Raw genomic sequence first — 22,240 nt, 5'->3', positions numbered from 1 at the left:
GACGATTGGTGACATTGTCACCAATAGTGAGTTTAGACTGATGCCTGAGCAGAATTGGCTGCAGAGACATATTCCAGTTGGCAATTTTAGATGTGGCAATTGCAACCATTGTGCACAATTTATAACTGGCAAGAGTGCCCGTTTGGGGGCCAAGTTGATTAGATTCAACCAATTTTTGCACTGCCGATCTAGGAATACTGTCTATGCGATAGTCTGCTCATGCAGTCGCTTCTACATAGGGCAGACCACCCGTATGATTTGTTCTCGCTTTCAGGAGCATGTCCATTCCGTTGTGACCGGCGTTGGTGCAGGAAGATTTATCAAGCATATGCGTGAGAGTCACAATGGAGACACTGACTCTTTACAGTTTCTGGGCTTGAGGCAGGTCCCTGTACCCCACAGGGGGGGCAATCAGGAACAGCTTTTGCTTCAATGTGAGGCTAAGCTGATCTCTGAAACTGGAGCCTGCGGCCCCTTGGGGTTGAATGAACGGAATGAACTCCACTGCTTTCTGTCTAAATATTAACATTCTTGTTCTTGCCTTCCCTATATGATTATAGCGAAGCTATTTACTCCATAATTTCGTAATTTGATACTCTATTAATGTGCATCATTTATTGTCTATTGACGTGTGTGTCCCCTTGTGTATCAATGACCTGTTGTTTATGTTCGCTATGGCAACATTCAGCCCCGCCTAGCTGCTGGCGAACGGGCAGGCTGTGACGCCGTATTCAGGATCTGACGTCACGCATGGGGCGGGGAGACCTGCCGCTCACCAATTGGTTAGAGCAGCGTGCACGCAACTTCCGGTGGGCGGAGCCTACATGCCGGGACGCCGAAGCGGCTGAATGGGGGCGTTGTCACTGCTTGTATGGCGGTAAGCTGAAACTATTTATGGTCGGATATCACTCGGGTTATGTTGTTCCCAATCTTTGCCTCTGAGGAAGCTTTTTTAGCGAAACAGCTGTCAGGCATCCCCTCACCCCCACTGTACCCCGCGTGTCAGCACACCGTGGATTAAAAGGTATTTCTATTTTTTCAACTGTGCCTCCATTTTTTCTTTATTTCAAGTATTCTGTCCCAAGGCAGCCGACAAACTGCCTCCACATCGTCCTTTCGACTGTCCCATCGATCTCCGTTCAGGTTGTGTACCTCCCCGGGGCCATTTGTACAATTTGTCGGGGCCCGAAAAAGTGGCCATGCAGGAGTATATCCGTGAGAACTTGGCCAAGGGCTTCATTCGGCCGTCCCGGTCACCCGCTGGGGCAGGGTTCTTTTTTGTTAAGAAAAAAGATGGGGGCTTACTGCCATGTATCGACTACCGGGGGCTTAATAAAATCACAGTGAAGAATCGCTACCCGTTGCCATTAATAGATGACCTATTCACACAAGTCACGGATGCTAGAATATTCTCAAAACTAGACTTACGGGGGGCATACAATCTGGTGCGTATAAGAAAGGGCGACGAATGGAAAACGGCCTTCAATACACCGGACGGGCATTACGAGTATCTGGTAATGCCCTTTTCAGTTATGTAATGCGCCGGCCGTTTTCCAGGAACTCATTAATGAGGTCTTTAGAGGGGTGTTGGGGAAGTTCGTTTTAGTTTACCTCGACGACATTCTTATATTTTCTAACAACCTCTCTGATCACAGAACCCATGTCAGATGGGTATTGAACAAGTTGAGGCAGAATTTTTTATATGCTAAATTGGAAAAGTGCATTTTCGAGGTCACGTCTGTGGCCTTTCTGGGATATATAATCTCTACCTCGGGCCTGTCTATGGACCCTGCTAAAGTCTCCGCGGTCCTGGAGTGGCCGCAACCGGTGGGGTTAAAGTCCTTACAACGCTTCTTGGGGTTTGCAAACTACTATAGAAGGTTTATTAAGGGGTACTCCACAGTAGTTGCACCCCTCACCAGTCTTACAAAAAAAGGGGCAGACACCACTCGTTGGCCTCCCGAGGCCTTACAGTCATTTTCTACTCTAAAAGGGTTGTTCTGCTCGGCGCCCATACTGAGACACGTGGACACTTCCTTCCCTTTTATTGTTGAGGTAGACGCCTCAGAGGTCGGGGTGGGGGCTGTGCTGTCACAGCGTTCTGGTCTCCAGGGTAGATTACACCCGTGTGCCTATTTTTCCCGAAGGTTCTCTCCGGCAGAGAGAAACTACGATATAGGCAACAGGGAGTTCCTGGCCATCAAATTGGCCTTCGAAGAGTGGCGTCATTGGCTAGAGGGAGCTGAGCACACTATCACGGTTTATACCGACCACAAGAACCTGGAATACATCGAGGGGGCTAAAAGATTAAGCCCGCGGCAGGCTCGATGGTCTCTATTTTTCTCGAGGTTTACATTTTTGATTACGTACACGCCAGGTAGTAAGAATACCAAGGCAGATGCACTCTCTAGGTGTTTCGAGCTGGAGACAGCACAGCCCTCTGTTCCCGAGACCATTGTCCCTCTAAGAGTGGTGTTAGCCGCTACTGAGACTTGGGAGGACTGGAAGGAGACTTTGAGTCCTTTCCAGCAGGATATCCCGGAAGGGAAACCAGATGGGGTGTTGTTTATCCCGTTACCATTCCGTCTCCAGATCTTGGAGATGGTCCACTCTCATAAAAATGCGGGACATCCTGGGGCGTCTAGAACACAAGATCTCGTGGCCAGATGTGCATGGTGGCCTTCGCTAGCAGCTGACTGCAAAGAGTTTGTCAGGGAATGTGCGGTGTGCGCAAAAAGCAAGCCCTCCCGGCTGGCATCTGTAGGTACATTGCAGCCTTTGCCCACCCCGAATGAACCGTGGACCCACTTGTCCATGGATTTTGTGGGAGAGCTTCCTAGGTCTGAAGGCATGTCGGTCATCTGGGTGGTGGTCGACCGTTTTAGTAAAATGGCCCACTTCGTGCCCCTGAAAGGACTCCCCTCGGCCCAGGAACTGGCCGATTTATTTATCACCCATGTCTTCCGACTGCATGGCATTCCAGAAGACATAGTATCCGATCGGGGAGTCCAGTTTGTTTCGAAATTTTGGAGGGCATTCTGTCACCAAATGGGCATGAAATTGTCGTTCTCCTCGGGTTACCACCCACAGACTAATGGCCAGACGGAGAGGGTCAATCAATCGTTAGAGCAATTTTTGAGATGTTACGTTGCCGAGGCGCAGAGTGATTGGGTTAAATTTTTACCTTATGCAGAATTTGCCCACAACAACTTAAAGAGCTCTTCCTCAGGTTTCTGTCCATTTCAGATAGTAACCGGTAAACTACCTAAATTCTCTCCGTTGCCAATTGCGTCCACTCCATTTCCAGCTTTGGAGGCTTGGCAAAGGTCTTTTAAGGACATGTGGTGGACCATTAAGAATAATCTCGTAAAAGCATTTCAGAGTCAGAAAGGTCAGGCTGACAAGAAACGCTCGTTAGAGTGGAAATTTCAACCAGGAGATTTGGTTTGGGTGTCAACCCGTCACCTGACCCTGAAACAACCTTCTGACAAACTTGGTCCCAGGTTCGTGGGTCCATTCCCGGTTACTAGGAAAATCAACGATGTCACATATACCGTTGATCTTCCCACTAGCATGCGGGGAGTGAGGTCCTTCCACGTATCACTTCTCAAACCCGCAGTCCAGGTGGGTCCCACTCCTCCTCCTCCTGTCTTAGTCGATGCCCAACCCGAATATGAGGTGGAGAAGATCATAGACTCACGTACTGTACAAAACTCGGTGCAGTATCGCGTACATTGGAAGGGGTACGGCATTGAAGAGAGGCAATGGGTACCTGGGAACCGCATGCATGCGGATGAGTTAGTGAGGGAATTTCATGCTGTACATCCAGGAAAACCTGGAAGGAGCTGTCCGGAGTCCACTCCTCGGGGGGGGGGGGGGGGGGGGGGGTACTGTGAGAAAACGCGGAAGAGCCGCCGCCATGAGCCAGCGGTCGGCGGCTCTTTCCGCATACAACAGCCTCACACACGGAGAGGCAGCCGCCTCCTCCCAGCATGGGGCGGCTGTCCCCGTGCAGAGGCGTGCGGAGCGCGGAGAAACCGCCGCGTTGGACGCGGCGGTTGGCCCGCATGCCTCCGCTGTGGAGGCACAGAGCAGGGCTGCTGTGGCTGGGACATGTAGTCCCTCCGGAGTTAGAGTGACGCGCGCGCGCACTCAGGCAGAACATATATGCCAGCCAGAGATAGTCAGCTGACCAGGTTGGTCAGCTGACCTTGGCTTCCCTCCTGATTGGTCCAGCACTTAGGGAGGTGCTGGAGAGGCCTCCGTGTATATATATGGCCAGCTGTTCACTTGTTCCTTGTCTGGCGTTGCGATCACATATGTGGGAGCACCCAGATCCGTAGTCAGATCCGCAAGTGTGCCGGGACCAGCTGGAGCTGTAATCCTACACTTAGCTAGATTCTGTTGATAGCTAAAGTACTAGTTTGATTGTGATTATCTGTTATGACCTATTGCCTGCCTGACTATCCCTCTGAACTCTGATCTTGTACCTCGATATCTCTGATACTCTGTTGCCAAACCCCGGCTCGTTTCTAGACTCTGCTTCTGCCTCCTGATTTTGTACCCCGATATATCTGATACCCCGTTGCCGAACCCTGCCTGTACCTAGACTCCGCCTCTGCCTCCTGATCTTGTACTTTATCTGTCCATGTGTGTACGACCTGGCTTGTCCGACCTCGAGAACCGACCTTACGCTTGGAGGCGGTTCCTCGTCCTGTCAGTGACATCTCCTCCTGAGGTGCTGAGCCTGTTCAGGACAGATAGCTGTGAGATACTCCTGTTCTTTAATGCCTGAGGAAGTGGGCTTTTGACCCGAGAAACGCGTCGCAGTATTTTGGAGTATGTGAATAAATTTCCGTTAATTTGAACTGACAGCATCGTGTCTGTTTTGGGTTGGTTGGTCCACCACCACCACCTAGATGTTTTAAACCTTTTATCATCTTTTATTCTACTGGCGCCTCTGTACACCGGTTTATCCAGCGAACCACCCTTGGTGGAAGGGTGTCATACCCTCCTTTCTTCTATCACAGAGAGCGACATCTTAATCCTGAGTGGGGACAGGCTTGTACTCCCCACCTGCCTATACAGTGGTTGCCTTTGCGGTAACCCGTGTTTGTAAGTATAATACTTACCTTCATTTATATTCCTCCTGGGTTAATACCTACTACACCATATTGGGCTCTCGGTTTGTCTCTTTTATATCTCCTCCTGAGTGTCACTCTCAGACTATCCTTCCCACTGTCAGTCTGACTCCTCCCGTCTTGGAGAGTTCAGGTCTGCGGAAGGAATCTGTGCAGTACTCCTTGCTGTACTGAGGCCTAGTCCTCAAAGTGTTACTGTTACACCAAACACTACACTCTACTCAGGTGAACAGAGGTTAGTTAGTATATTGGATTATCGGTGAGACTGCAGATCACTTATAATCTGGTATACGTCTGTATTCCCCGTGATACTGCAGATCACCGGTAATCAGATCCTCTCTGTGCTTCACCGAGCGTTACACTATATAACTGAAAATAGAAATATGAGACTCTTTTTCTTTGCAAGCAGTATCCTTCTGTGCATAGAACTCTTACCACCTGGGATAAATGTAAGAATGTAAATCAGGAATGTAAAACACTGACTAAATAATATATAAGTAAATATTATTTAAAAAAATAAGCAAATTTTTTATTACATTATTTTAACTACAGATCCTCTTTAACATAAGCATAACACTATCTTCACCAAAATTAATATCTACGCAATGGGTGTATTCTGCGTATTATACAGTAAATGTGCTTCTCCAGGTATTTGTAGATAAACAATCTTGTCATTTCTGACAAATAACTATCCCATCAGCTTCTACTTTCTGTGGTGAAGGTCCTGCCCCTTGTCCCCCTCAGTCTCTCCATTGGCTGTTCAGCAGGTCATGTGATCCTCCTCAGAGCTGCAGCAGTCAGCAGGTTTTTCCTACAGTGCCGTCTATTATTCTGTCACATTTGCATGAAGAAGAAAAACCTCCATTATAAGCTCCTGGTGGACGGATGAGCCGGTGTTGGTTTGCCGTCTCTCAATAGCCTCATGTGGCCGATAGTCACATATTACCACCTCATTAACAGTTAAATTGTCCAGCAAGTGTCAAGCTAATGAATCTAATCGGTAAAATCCATTATTTGTTTGCCTCAGAAAGCCAATGCGAATCTGTCTCAGGGGGGGGGGGGGGGGGGGGGGGGGGTGGCGTCTCCAGATGTCAAGAATTGTGTCGGGCTCTGGGTGATATCGGCAAATACACAGCAGCTGTGGGATTTTACACACAATTTCCCCACAAGCCTCCCTTATTCTGGGCTGCAGACCTTTGCGGCACTACATGACCAGAACCGTAGTGTCATTTCACCGAGAAATAACCGAGTGTGCTGAACCGTCTGGTAGAGGTGTGGCCTGCAGGCATTCAGGTATGTCAGCCCCCCCTCACCGACAGATAACCGAGTGCTGAACCATCTGGTGGAGGTCTGGCCTTCAGGCATGTCAGAGGCCTCCCCTCACCGAGAGATAACCAAGCTGAACTGTTTGGTGGAGGTCTGGACTTCAGGCACGTCACGGGCCTCCCCATGGAGGTTTGGTGATTTGCTGCATTATGAGCGACGTCTTTCATTTATCTGTGGCAAGGGGCGCGGCAGTCATTTTGGGGTTCAGCCAACTAGCCAAGCAATGCAGATGTTATTCAAACAGAGACTCCTGAATACCAGCAGAGGCAAATAAAACAAATTGGACAAAAATCAGCACTAAAAGCCTCAGTCTCGGCACAAATAATTTCCTGTATAGCCATCAATAGCAGAGCTTGTTCACGTCTGTTAAAAGCTCCTTGATCTGCTGATGTTAGATGAGAAACCATTTCCAGACAGGAATCCCAGACCCTGGCAACTTCCTGAACCACAGACTGTGCAACAGGCTGCAATTTTCTCAGTCACATTCAGTCTGTACCCTGCCCCCTGAACAGTGGGAATGATGCAAACAATGCAGCTCCAAGCAGCCACACCCTCAGAGCCTGAATCAAAGTCCTTGTACTCCACTGCTTCCAGTCATGTAATCACTGTTTCAAGACACACATAGGGAGCATCTGAGCGCTCTGATTACTAAGGTGATGTTTGTCCAGAGATACACTTTAACCACTTATTGTGGTATATCTACACCCCACAGGACTTCGGTTCCAGCACAGAGGCGTAGATACTCGTCTTCTAGTTCTAATGTGCGGCACACGCGAATGCACGCACCTGCGACCTCCCCCCACAGCAGTGTAGTAGTACACTTATCACTGATCATAGTGCCTGTGGTGATCAATAATCACTGGCTTCAATGAGATGCTGGAGGTTATTGATAAAATGAAAGTGAAAGCACAAACTCTAAACTTCCAGTGTACTGTTCACAGTACACAGGAATAAACTGAGGTGGTGGCATCTAGTGGCCAAATAGTAAAAATGCTCCCGGATACAGTCAATTAAATAAAAATACATAAATCCCCCATTAATATTAACCCCTTACCTCCCCCACTCTCCCATAGTCACCAAAATAATGATCTGCAGTGAGGCCTGGTGAGTATCTGCTACATATCACTTCCTTCCTGTGCACAGCAGGAAGGAGGATACTGGGGAAGAGCTGTCTTTACTGCGTATGGGAGGGAGTTCCAAAGGGTAAGGACAGCATGACAGAAAGCTCAGGCTTTTGAAGGGGATTCTAGAAGTAGCCACAATGTTAGATCCTGTTGATCTGAGGTTGTAAGAGGTGTGATGCAGTTCCAACAAAGCCTTCATTTATCCAGGGCCTAAATTGTGTAGGTATTGCAGTGTCAATAAGCCAGTCTTGGAAGAGGATTCTCTGTTTTATGGGTAGCCAGTGTAGTGAATGCAGGATGGGTGTTATGTGGCAATGGTGGGGTTGGCTTGGTAACAGTCTTTCAGCAGCATTCTGTAATAACTGCAGGCAGTACAGGTCTTTATTTGGAAGGATTGGTGTTATGTGGCAGTGGCAGGGTTGGCTTGGTAACAGTCTTGCGGCAGCATTCTGTACCAGCTGCAGGCGGTGTAGGTCTTTATTTGGAAGGATTGGTGTTCTGTGGCAATGCCGGGGTTCACTTGGTAAGAGTCTTGCTGCAGCATTCTGTACTAGCTGTGGGCGGTGGAGGTCTTTATTTGGAAGGGTTGGTGTTATGTGGCAATGCCGGGGCTGGCTTGGTAACAGTCTTGCGGCAGCATTCTGTACTAGCTGCGGGCGGTGCATGTCTTTATTTGGAAGGATTGGTGTTGTGTGGCAATGGCGGGGTTGGCTTGGTAACAATCTTGCAGCAGCATTCTGTACTAGCTGCAGGCAGTACAGGTCTTTATTTGGAAGGATTGGTGTTATGTGGTAGTGGCAGGGTTGGCTTGGTAACAGTCTTGCGGTGGCATTCTGTACCAGCTGCGGGCGGTGCATGTCTTTATTTGGAAGGATTGGTGTTGTGTGGCAATGGCGAGGTTGGCTTGGTAACAATCTTGTGGCAACATTTTGTACTAGCTGCAGGCAGTGTGCGTCTTTATTTGGAAGGTTTGGTGTTATGTGGCAATGGTGGGGTTGGTAACAGTCTTGTGGCAACATTCTGTACTAGCTGCAGGCGGTGTAGGTCTATATTTGTAAGGATTGGTGTTATGTGGCAATGGTGGGGTTGGTAACAGCCTTGCAGTGGCATTCTGTACTAGCTGCAGGCGGTGTAGGTCTATATTTGGAAGGATTGGTGTTATGTGGCAATGGCGGGGTTGGTAACAGTCTTGCGGCAGCATTGTGTACTAGCTGCAGGCGGTGTAGGTATATATTTGTAAGGATTGGTGTTATGTGGCAATGGTGGGGTTGGTAACAGCCTTGCAGTGGCATTCTGTACTAGCTGCAGGCGGTGTAGGTCTATATTTGGAAGGATTGGTGTTATGTGGCAATGGCGGGGTTGGTAACAGTCTTGCGGCGGCATTCTGTACTAGCTGCAGGCAGTACAGGTCTTTATTTGGAAGGCCTGCATAGAGGACATTGCAGTAGTCCAGCCGTGATGTGATGAAGGCGTGAACTAAGGTTGGAAGATGCTCTGAAGGGATGAGGTGCTTAAAGTGAACCTCCAGACTAAAAATCTGCTCAGCAGCACTGAAAAGGCTTGGTGTTTCTTTAACAGTTTCACAGCATCAGAACTTAGTTTTTCTTACCAAAGCCTCATTTTTAGCTGCACAGACTCCACCCCATCAAAGAAAACTGCCCGGGCATTTTTCCCCTGATGCTGTGCAAAGCATGATGGGATTTCCTATGTTGTTGTTCTCATTGCCTAGCAACTGGGAGAGGTGCTCAGGACACAGGACAGTTTGAACTGTGTCTCATGCTCCCTGTCACCTCCTTTTAACCAAAAAGATGGCTGCCCCCTTGAAATCAAACATTTGCCTGTTCTTCTTAAACAGGGTGGGTAAGAGATTATATTACCTATCTATTTTAATTAACATAACTAATGTAACTTAATGACAGTATGTTTGTTTAGGCTGGCGTTCCTCTTTAATATATGCAATGTTCCTCAGATGATAGTAGTGGTGGCCATACATAGTACAATTGTTTCATCCAATCTTACCATTTCTATGTAATATAAGGGAACTGCCTAAAATATACTTTGAGTATATTCACTTAATTTACCCTTATACTACATAGAAATGATAAGATTGGATGAAAAAAATTGTACCATGTATGGGCACCGTAGGAATATTTGGCTACAGCTGAGATTTGGTTTCTGAGAGCCCTTTTCCACTAGGCTGCAATCTGCTTCATTTTTTCCTGAATAGCAATTACCGGCCTGTGCTATTTTTGTTGAGGTTGCACTGGTATACACAGCGGATTGTGGTGCAATCGCAGCAAAATCGCAGTAGTATAAATGGAAAGTACCGTAATCGCACGCATCGTAATCCTGCTTGCGATCACTTTACCTAGTGGTAAAGGGCCCTGAAGGTCAGTTTGCCATCAATAAGTACACCACGGCTGCGCACAAGTCTGGAGCAGTTTCTGTATGAATTCTCAATCCTCATTGGTGTTGATTTAGAGAAGAGATGTTTTGATGCCCAGCGATTGCCTCAGACAACAAGGACCGCAGATCTGAAAGTTGCGTTAGTGATGTCGCCAGTCGCTATTCATCGTTACTATCTCTGAGAGATCCAGGGGGAGGAGGAGGGGAGTGAACGGCGACTCCACGAAGCCACCATAACTTGGGTGATAAGTGAAATATTGGAGGACCTGTGGCTGCTGCAGACTTGTTGGCTGAGAAGGGCCTCATTCTGGGCTGGAGAGAATATTCATGAATCCGTTTCCTGATCCTTTCTATGTTTGTTTTCCTCGCAGTAATAAAAGCTTTGACATTGCACGAAAATGAAAGAGCCGTGACAGAACCAGCATTTATTATTACCATTCAGGCTATAAATATTTATAACACCGACTCATATGCAGCGAATTAGAGGAAGATGGAATTTTATGAATTCGGTAAACAGCTGCTGATCCTTGATTTGCAGTAAAAATGGAACGACTCTATAAAAGTAACGCTGGATGGTGCAAATATGATGCAGCCACAGACTACAATCCGAAAATCAGCCATTGTGTGACGTATTTATATAGCACTGACATCTCCTGCAGCACATTACAGAGTACATAGTCATGTCACTGACTGTCCTCAGAGGAGCTCTCACTCTAATCCTACCATAGTCATAGTCTAATGTCCTACCATATTATTATTATGTATTTATATAGCCCTGACATCTTCTGCAGCACATTACAGAGTACATAGTCATGTCACTGACTGTCCTCAGAGGAGCTCACACTCTAATCCTACCATAGTCACAGTCTAATGTCCTACCATATTATTATTATGTATTTATATAGCACTGACATCTTCTGCAGCACTTTACAGAGTACATAGTCATGCCACTGACTGTCCTCATAGGAGCTCACAATCTAATCCTACCATAGTCATAGTCTAATGTCCTACCATATTATTATTATGTATTTATATAGCACTGACATCTCCTGCAGCACATTAGAGTACATAGTCATGTCACTGACTGTCCTCAGAGCTCAAACTCTAATCCTGCCATAGTCATAGTCTAATGTCCTACCATATTATTATTATGTATTTATATAGCACTGACATCTTCTACAGCACATTACAGAGTACACAGTCATGTCGCTGACTGTCCTCAGAGGATCTCACACTCTAATCCTACCATAGTCATAGTCTAATGTCCTACCAGATTATTATTATGTATTTATATAGCACTGACATCTTCTACAGCACATTACAGAGTACATAGTCATGTCACTGACTGTCCTCAGAGGAGCTCACAATCTAATCCTACCACAGTCATAGTCTAATGTCCTACCATATTATTATTATGTATTTATATAGCACTGACATCTCCTGCAGCACATTACAGAGTACATAGTCATGTCACTGACTGTCCTCAGAGCTCACACTCTAATCCTGCCATAGTCATAGTCTAATGTCCTACCATATTATTATTATGTATTTATATAGCACTGACATCTTCTACAGCACATTACAGAGTACATAGTCATGTCACTGAATGTCCTCAGAGGAGCTCACACTCTAATCCTACCATAGTCACAGTCTAATGTCCTACCATAATATTATTATGTATGTATATAGCACTGACATCTTCTGCAGCACTTTACAGAGTACAGAGTCATGTCACTGACTGTCCTCAGAGGAGCTCACAATCTAATCCTACCATAGTCATAGTCTAATGTCCTACCATATTATTATTATTATGTGTTTATATAGCACTGACATCTTCTACAGCACATTACAGAGTACATAGTCATGTCACTGACTGTCCTCAGAGGAGCTCACACTCTAATCCTACCATAGTCATAGTCTAATGTCCTACCATATTATTATTATGTATTTATATAGCACTGACATCTTCTACAGCACATTACAGAGTACATAGTCATGTCACTGACTGTGGTCAGAGGAGCTCACACTCTAATCCTACCATAGTCATAGTCTAATGTCCTACCATATTATTATTATGTATTTATATAGCACTGACCTCTTCTGCAGCACATTACAGAGTACATAGTCATGTCACTGACTGTCCTCAGAGGAGCTCACAATCTAATCCTACCATAGTCATAGCCTAATGTCTACCATATTATTATTATTATTTATATAGCACTGACACCTTCTGCAGCACTTTACAGAGTACACAGACATGTCACTGACTGTCCTCAGAGGAGCTCACAATCTAATCCTACCATAGTCATAGTCTAATGTCCTACCATATTATTATGTATTTATATAGCACTGACATCTTCTGCAGCACATTACTGAGTACATAGTCATGTCACTGACTGTCCTCAGAGGAGCTCACAATCTAATCCTACCATAGTCATAGTGGTGAGGACGTGTGTCAGAGGAGCTCCTGACTTCCAGCAGAGGGTCTCCGGTGCTGTGGACTGTAGCCGACTTCCTTGCCAGTTCTTCGGGTAGGAGTGGGACTTGAGGCCCCTGCTTAAGGCCTAGGCCTAGCAGGGACCTTTCCTGTGCTAGCCGGCTGCTCCGGTGATGGAGCAGCCGGCTCATACCCCCCCTAGCCTGGCTTACCTGGGGACGGGGCACGTGGCTGGCAGATCTGTTGCCGATGATGTCGTCGGGTGGATGACAGCTGTGAACTTCTGCAACACAGAACTTTCAAGTTTGAGATTAAACTTCATCGAGATCAAGCACAGATATGGTGCATCATGGAGTAACAAACTACTTCAAACAGACAAGAGGTTGGTGGAGATAAAACAAAAATATGAGGAACAAAAGCTGCGCCTAAAACAGCTTGAAGAAAATGGTGGGCCCCTAGCGGAGAGCCTGCAGTGCCAAAAAAGGTTCAAGCCCTCAGCACCAATAGAGGGTTTGGACTGTAAAGTGGAGGAGGAAAGTAAAGGAGGAAACACAGAACAAGAGAAAATACAAGCCATTCATGCCCTGGAAAAAGATCTAAAGGCAGACGAGGAAGTGATGTTTGTGAGCATGACCCCCGCTCAAAAGGTGTCTGTTGCTCATGCTGGGGTGACCGGAGGTGCTGCTAGTCAAAGTGCCCCTGGGAGCTCTGGTGTGGGCATAGAGGGTGCCAGCGGGGTGGTCAGGAGGACATCCCAGAGAATTGCCCAGAGAGAAGAGAAAAGGGCTATGGAAAGTGAGAACCTGACTCAGATGCCTGCTGTTGGTGCAGAGGAAACTGGGGGTGCCAAGCTGCAAGGTGCCTCTGGGGACTTAGGTGCCGATGGGGAAGATGCGGAGAGTGATGATGGAGAGTTTGTGGAAGAAACTCCAGAGGAAACCTACCTTTCTGGGGTGGAAGCTGAGAAAATGGCCGCCGACAGGGAGATCCAAAATGGCGCTGATGTTGTTGGAGGAAAACAAAGAGAGGATCTCATTACCAAGAAAGAGCCTTGTGATGGTGGTCTGGGAAGAGTCTCTGCTGATGCACAGGATGGAGCACACTTCGGGATGATAGAAAATGTTTCTTTGTCTTTACAACCAATTGCCAGTAAGGAGCTGGTGTCTGGAGAGTTTTCCCTGCAAAATGGCCACCAACAGGAAGTGGCTGCCGGTGGGAAGGAAGGTGAACTTCCAGCTGTGGACTTTGAAGAAAGTTCTCAAGTAAAGTCATGCGCACCCCCTGGAGGAGATGCTGAACTGCAGGATGGTGAGGAAAAACTTTCTGTTGTTTATGCAAATAGAGAGGGTGGGCTTATGTGTGCCTCAGATCTCACACAACAAGAGCTGCCCAGCACTTTGATGGAAAGTACTTCTCTTTGTAGTGGAGATGCAGGTGTGTTTGAGCAGCAAGAAGAGCTGCCCCCTCAAAAAAGTGAGAAAAGTTTAGAAAAAAAAATTATTGCTATGGGTGGTAACAAGAGTGAGTCTATGGACACTGACAATAGTGAACCTAGTGCTTTCATATCCTGTCTAGCACTAGGTGACTGTGCAGCGCCCCCTAGTGGGGAGCAAAGTGGCAGCACTAGTAAAAGAGATGTGAGTGATAGAAATGAAATATCGTTTTCTCATGATGTAATGGGAGAGGGTAAAAGAATTAAGCTATCAGAAAGTGCACCCCCTGTTGGTAGAGAAAATGTAAAGGATAAAGATGTTCTTTCTTCTTCAGTAAAGAAAACTGAGAAGAAAAAACACAAGGGCCACAACAAAGCTATTAATCCTGCTAATGGTTTGTCAGATACTGAGAATATGGAGGAGGAAATCGTATGTAATCCTGATGGTGGGAGTGGGGAGGTTAATAATGAAAAAGATGTTGGTACTTCAGGTGGTCAAGGGGTATCAAGTAAAAATTGTCCTGAGAAAGGACTTTCAAAAAGAATTGATGTATTATATGAAATGTTTGGGAGAGATCCCTTCAGGGAACGCAGAGAGAGGAAAGAAGCTAAACGCAGAGAATATAATGAAGATGACTTAGAGTCAGAGAAAGAGTTTATTGACCCTCCCGAGGTGATTCCAGAGGAGGTTATAACGGAATTCTGCTCCTACGATATGATCTATAGGATAGAAAAAAAGAAGTTTGTCATTTTAGACGGACATTCAGATGAGGTAATGATCCACACACTAGAGTGTGGGGGGAATTTCGAGAAGATCCATTCAATAGGAGCAGGAGACCCAGATTGCGGCTTACAGGCTGATTTTAGGGCAGGTGGCCAGAGGTTCATTGTCACAGGGGACAGAATCCTCTGGCATGACCAGTCCGGTAAACAGGTCTTTGGTGACTCAATAATAGGTTTGGGTAGACATGCCCCTGCTGCAATCAAAGAAGCATGTAAGGCATATATTCCTGTACGGCTTCGTGTTTTGCAGGAAATAGAGAAAGCGGAGAATGCAAAGAAACCTATTGTTGTAGAACCTGTTGCATCGGAGGTGCCGGATTTGGAGAGTGTGGTCAGATGTGGAGATTTTCCCCCTCTGGGACCCTCTTCAAATCCAGCAGCTCTTGCTCCTCCTATTGCTCAGAACCAAAGGGCACAACCCTTATCTTACGCTGGGGCTGCACGGAGTATGCCCAGTGGGAGGAGGGTGCCGGCCCCCCTGGAGACACAGTTGGAAACTGGCATGCCTGGGAGGAGGAATGTTGTCCGCCTCAAGTGGGAAGGCGAGGGGGTGGTACCCAATAAAAAAGCTTTTGTGGCACTCCTCCTGGGCATGGGAATTAGACCAGTCGATATCTTTGCAATTTTGGCTCCAGGGGACCCTCCTGCTTATTATGATCTAAGTTTCGTGTCACAACATGGGCTGGACTCCTTTATGGAGGAGCGTTTAAAAGACACAGTGAATTCCAAATGGCATGGGTTCACTGTGATCCCATTATCTAGGCAATCATTACTCAAGAAAGCCCATGTTGTGACAATGAACGAAAGCATCCCTGTACGTGATGTTGTGGCGTGGGTCCAACACTTTTCTGACGTAATGGGCCCTCCACAGCGAGTCCTGGATGACCTGGGGATATGGTGGGGGGAATATGAGGTGGCCATCAAGTTACGTGTTAAAGACGGGGTGGTTACCCATATTCCCAGATCATCCTTGATCGGAAAAGACCGTGTCACTGTTTTCTATCCAGGTCAGCCCAGGACTTGCAATCGCTGTGGCAGGAGGGGCCATTTCGCCAGTAGCTGTCCCAACCCAAGGTGCAGTCTGTGCCAGGAATTTGGACACTCTGCTAAAGATTGCAAGACCATTAAGTGCAATTTTTGTTTTGAAATGGGTCACCCATATACGGAGTGTCCAAACTCCTGGTGGCAGTTGCCCTTGGAGTTAAAAAAAGCTGTGCTGGCCTCGATGGAAGAGGAAGATTGTGAGTCTGCCCAAGCTATTCCTGATGTTTCTGGTCAGTCAAATTCTCATGTGCCCCCTCCTACGTCAGTCTTATCTCGCCCTTCTGTGTCCACTTCCTCTGTTCCTCAGGCCGGCACGGCCACAGCGAAGGCTGGACCTGCGAAACAATATCACGTCAGGGATGCGGCTGGAGGTGCCATGGGCCCTCCTTCCACTGGGCAACAGCACAAGCCTCAAAGAGGATCTAGGGGTAGGGGCCCTAAGCCACCTGCGCCTTCCACCTCTTCTGAGGTAACCACAGACCCTTCTTCTTCCCGGCCCCACACCCGTTCCCATTCCCTTCCAAGATCCCTTCCCTCTTCCCAACCCAATCTCCAACCTGTCCCTTACCCCCTCCCACCTCCCATCAAGAAAGGCCTTCGACCTCCCTCTGAAGAATCCGTTGACTCCCGGGCAGAGGATTCTCGAGCACGGGATGATGGGGATCACTTAGAAGACAGACTGAGATTTCTGAAGAAAAAGGGAGGAAAAAAATCAGTTGACGAGCGGAGGTCTTTAACAAGGGCTGAAGTCAGCCGCAGGAGGTCTGACATCAGACTCTCTAACAGATTTGAAACCTTGACCTCTGACCAAGGTGAAGGGGTAACCCTTTCTTCAGAGGAAGAGGCTATGGATATAAGTGGGCCACCTCCTGATCAAGGAGGTACTGTCTGATGTGTATATGTTCTTGGTTTTGTTAATGTTGTTTTATTTTTCTTTTCTGTTTTTGTCTAGGGAAGACAAAGGGAAGCCTCAATTACTCTGATGGCTGCTCCCCCACCACTCATGTTGGCAACGATCAACGTTGCCAGCATTAAAAATCCCCGGGCTCGAAAATTGGCTTTTTCGATTCTGGCCAGCTTTGATGCTGATGTTTTCTTCCTGCAGGAGACTAGACTCACCTCTGTAGCTGACATATGGTCAGCTGAGAGGGACTGGAGGGCCGGTCCGAGCTTCTGGTCTCTTGCGGGAGAGCCTGGTAGTGGTGTGGCAGTTCTCTTCAGAACTGATATGGTAACATGCCGGCGAGTAATTGAGGTAGAGTTGGGGAGGTGTTTGGTTTTAGACGTCTGTGTGAGGGGGCAAGACCTCCGGCTCATCAACATCTATGCCCACCCCCAGTCTAGGGGGGAGAGGAAACGCCTCTTCACACAGATCAGGCCTTTCCTTTTTTGTGCCTACCCGGTAATCCTTGGTGGTGATTTCAACACCGTCACTAGGGTTAGAGACAGGTCAAGTACCAGGGACCGGGTAGACATTGATAGTAGGTATTTAGTTAGACTGGTTAGTGAGGCTGATCTGGTGGATGTACACATTCGACATTCACCGGATCTCACGGGTTTCACGTTTATTAGAGGTAGTCATAGGAGTAGATTAGATAGGTTTTTTGTTTCCGAGGGTCTTACTACTTCAACCCCCGGGTTGTTGGCGGTAGAATTCTCGGATCACCTTATCCTATCGGTGTGCTTGAATACTTCAGATGCTCCTCCCAGGGGTAGGGGTATTTGGAGGATGAATTCGTCCCTGCTGCTGGAAGGAAGGGTAAGACAATCCTTCAAGGAATTTTTTCATGCACAGGTTTCCATCCTGGACTGCTTTAACAGTAGGTCTGAGTGGTGGGAATTAGTCAAAAAGCGTGTGATTACATTTTTCAAGGGTCTAGCGTTAAGTAGAAGTATTGATAAAAACATTGCTTACCAGCAACTAAGGGAGAGGTTAAACATTCTCGTTTCTGAGGGCGGAGATCCGGGGGAGATCTCTGAGGTCAAACTTCACCTCAAGCAACAGCAGTATGATCGGCTGGCTTCTTTGGTTCTGGAGAGGGATCATGGGAAATACCACTCACCTGACCCTTACCAGAGCTACAAACAAAGTGCAGCGCTTAAGACGGTCAATGGTCTCAGGGATGGATCGGGGTCTCTGGCAAAGTCCAGGTCGGAGATCTTATCTATCGCTAGAGAGTTTTATGCTGACCTGCTTGGGGAGAAGCCACTTGACCAAACGAGGATGGAGGACTTCTTGGCTTCCACACCTGGCTTGGGAAATGTAAATGTTTCTGCTGCAGATTTGATAGGAGAGATTACTGCAGAGGAAGTTGCGAAGGCCATTGGTGGTCTTGCACCAAAAAAGACCCCGGGTCCAGATGGGTTGACGGCCGAATTTTACAAGGCTTTCATATCCATCTTGGCCCCTCAATTGGCAGGTGTTTTTAACGACTGCCTTGCCGAGGGCCAGTTACCGCCCTCCATGAGGCAATCTGCGATTATCCTCTTGTCAAAAGGTCGTGATCCTGAGATGATTGAGAATTGGCGTCCCATCAGCCTTCTCAACATCGACAGGAAGATCCTGGCAAAAGTTTTATTCTGGCGTCTGTCCCAGGTAACGGATGTACTTTCCTGCCGTCAGCACTGTTCTGTTTCAGGTAGGAGCACACTCTCAGCACTTTTAGCTGTACGGGAAGTCCTGGAGCGGTGCAGGGCTGAAGGTTGGGGAAAATACTTGCTGACTTTGGACCAGTCAAAGGCTTTTGATCGAGTCAATCACAAGTATCTGTGGCGTCTGCTTTGCGTTTATGGTTTGCCGGGTGGGTTTGTTAATTGGCTACAGACATTATACAAAGGGGCTGAAAGTTTCATGCTTATCAATGGATGGGTAGGCCAGCCTTTTGAGGTGAGTTCTGGGGTCCGCCAGGGTTGCCCTCTGAGTTCTCTGCTATATGTGTTTGCCATTGACCCCTTCGTAAGGAGGCTAGATGGCGGCACGCTTGGTGGGGTTCCGGTGGGCGTCCCTGGCGTCTCGCCTCTGAAGGTGTTGGCGTATGCTGACGATGTTACTGTAGTGATCTCAGGGGCAGAGGAGGCGCTGGTGGTTGCCGAAGAGATCACTCGGTACTCATTGGCATCAGGTTCAAAGATCAATCCAGATAAATGTGAAACTTTCTGGATGGGAAAGGATGGAGAATCCTTCGAACTTCCTGGTTCCTTCCCTGTGCCACAACCAGAAATAAAAATCCTTGGCATCAGATTCGGCCCAGGCGATTATAGCCTGCGAAATTGGGAGAGCAAACTCAATGATGTCAGCGCAAAAGTAGTACGTTGGAAGAGTTGGAGTTTAACTCTTAGAGAAAGGGTCGACTTGATCAAAATCTATCTGGTTCCAATCATGTTATACGTCAGCTACGTTGCAATTTTGCCAGCATCCCTGTATACCAGGATCAATGGCTTGTTCTTCCAGATGCTCTGGGGGAACAAGCTGAACCATGTACGCAGGAACATTACTTTCAGAACTAGGCGGGAGGGTGGCCTAGGGATGGTCAACCCGATTGTCTTTTTCTCTCTTATTTTCATTAAGTACAATGTTGGTAACATGCTTGCAGAGAGCCCGCCTAGTTGGGTTAGTATTTTTCAAGCTTGGTGTGAGCCTTTCCTTGGGAGTTGGAAGAGCGGAGGTCCAGTGAAAAATTTGAGAGCACGCCATGGCTATCTTCCGGCCTACGTTATACCTTGTATGAAGAAATTATTGCAGTGGGGATTGACGGTGGAAGATATCAGATCGGTCGAGAGGAAAGCCCTCTTGGCTCGGGTGATAGATTCTTACTATCATGACACACTGGCCTTGAGGGATTGCCCAGGCACAATTTTGGAGGGGGGGTTACGAGTGCTTAACTCGACGCGAATTCCGAATAAATTGTGGGACATCGCCTGGCTTACTTTCCAGGGCAAGCTCTATGTTGGTGGGAACATGAGATGCAGGAGTGTGGTTGAGCGTGTTTGTCCTCGACAAGGATGCGGTGTCGAGGAGAGCATGGACCATTTCCTGATGTCGTGTCCCTTCAATGTAGAGGTGTACAAACAGGTGGGTGGGGCCCTCAATATCCCATTTCTGGAGCATCTCAGTTATGCTGAGTGGGCATATGGAGCTTTCAACCAACGCCAGGGTTATGATTTGTGCACTTTATACATAGTCAGTTTAGTGGTTAGGCGATGCACTTGGTTAGCACGGTGTGATTTAGCTATTAGACAGAAAATCTTGCCTGTCCAGGTGGTGGTGAGCAACATACTCGGTGAGGTTGGGCAGATTCGGTACTTGGAGAGACGTAAGCTGGGAAGAGGAGCTTGGGCTCTGGCGTGGCAGAACATCAAGCCTCCTTGACCTGGTGCAGTCTCTCTTGGTGATGGGTCTTTTCTGTCTCTTACTTCCACTGTAGATATTGATTCTTTTTATACTTATTTTTGAAGATAGGCCGCAAACACGAAGGAGTTATCCCTTTGTGTTCCCATGTATACGTGTTTGGTTGAGGTTTTTATTATTTTCCTTTTTATTTTTTTTCTTGCACCGTCCTGTAACTTTTTTCTTTAAGTTTTGTCTTGTTACTTTGTTTGTCTTCAGTCTTCAACATTATTTTCAGTTCTATCCTTATGGACGTAAAAGCTCCATGGTTACTGTATGAGTCATTTGAATGTAGTTTTATGTTGGTGGTTTTAGTTGTATGACTGTTGTAATGTAGGTGTTGTCACTTTTGATTTGGTGGTCTGTGTTATCCGTGTTTTTAGGTCCTGTTTAGCATGATTGTGTGTGTATGTGTACCTTCTTGACAGGTGTAGCCTATATCAGGTTATGTGTGCATCTGTATCTGCCCCTTTGTATAAATTTGATAAATTTGATATTTCTAAGAAAAGTACCCTTATTTTGTGTTTATATTGAGGAGTTTTTATGTTATGCATTCATTGATGTGCATACTTTTAGTATTATTTATGTGTATGCAAATGCATTTTTTTTGATTATTTCTTAATAAAATATCACAATCTATTCCTACCATAGTCATAGTCTAATGTCCTACCATATTATTAGTATGTACTTATATAGCACTGACATCTTCTGCAGCAATGTACAGAGTACATAGTCATGTCACTGTCTGTCCTCAGAGGAGCTCACAATCTTATCCTGCCATAGTCATAGTCTAATGTCCTACCATATTATTATTATGTATTTATATAGCACTGACATCTTCTGCAGCACTGTACAGAGTACATAGTCATGTCGCTGACTGTCCTCAGAGGATCTCACACTCTAATCCTTCCATAGTCATAGTGTAATGTCCTACCATATTATTATTATGTATTTATATAGCACTGACATCTTCTACAGCACATTACAGAGTACATAGTCATGTCACTGACTGTCCTCAGAGGAGCTCACAATCTAATCCTACCACAGTCATAGTCTAATGTTCTACCATATTATTATTATGTATTTATATAGCACTGACATCTCCTGCAGCACATTACAGAGTACAGAGTCATGTCACTGACTGTCCTCAGAGGAGCTCACAATCGAATCCTACCATAGTCATAGTCTAATGTCCTACCATATTATTATTATTATTATGTGTTTATATAGCACTGACATCTTCTGCAGCACATTACAGAGTACATAGTCATGTCACTGACTGTCCTCAGAGGAGCTCACACTCTAATCCTACCATAGTCATAGTCTAATGTCCTACCATATTATTATTATGTATTTATATAGCACTGACATCTTCTGCAGCACTTTACAGAGTACATAGTCATGCCACTGACTGTCCTCATAGGAGCTCACAATCTAATCCTACCATAGTCATAGTCTAATGTCCTACCATATTATTATTATGTATTTATATAGCACTGACCTCTTCTGCAGCACATTACAGAGTACATAGTCATGTCACTGACTGTCCTCAGAGGAGCTCACAATCTAATCCTACCATAGTCATAGCCTAATGTCTACCATATTATTATTATTATTTATATAGCACTGACACCTTCTGCAGCACTTTACAGAGTACACAGACATGTCACTGACTGTCCTCAGAGGAGCTCACAATCTAATCCTACCATAGTCATAGTCTAATGTCCTACCATATTATTATGTATTTATATAGCACTGACATCTTCTGCAGCACATTACTGAGTACATAGTCATGTCACTGACTGTCCTCAGAGGAGCTCACAATCTATTCCTACCATAGTCATAGTCTAATGTCCTACCCTATTATTAGTATGTACTTATATAGCACTGACATCTTCTGCAGCAATGTACAGAGTACATAGTCATGTCACTGACTGTCCTCAGAGGAGCTCACAATCTAATCCCACCATAGTCATAGTCTAATGTCCTACCATATTATTATCATGTATTTATATAGCACTGACATCTTCTGCAGCAATGTACAGAGTACATAGTCATGTCACTGACTGTGCTCAGAGGAGCTCACACTCTAATCCTACCATAGTCATAGTCTAATGTCCTACCATATTATTATGTATTTATATAGCACTGACATCTTCT

General features: G+C 46.3%; 1 protein-coding gene across 2 annotated transcripts in view; it reads left to right on the top strand.

Annotated features, from left to right (window-relative positions):
* The window catches only part of EFCC1 (EF-hand and coiled-coil domain containing 1), a 171,315-nt gene that overhangs the window by 127,000 nt on the left and 22,075 nt on the right, over positions 1–22,240 (top strand). The gene's annotated exons all lie outside the window — the stretch shown is intronic.

The sequence above is a fragment of the Hyperolius riggenbachi genome, chromosome 9 (assembly GCF_040937935.1).
Source record: "Hyperolius riggenbachi isolate aHypRig1 chromosome 9, aHypRig1.pri, whole genome shotgun sequence".
Lineage (NCBI taxonomy): Eukaryota > Metazoa > Chordata > Amphibia > Anura > Hyperoliidae > Hyperolius > Hyperolius riggenbachi.
Note: the sequence above shows the minus strand (reverse complement) of the source record. Positions and strands in the feature narration are given on the sequence as shown.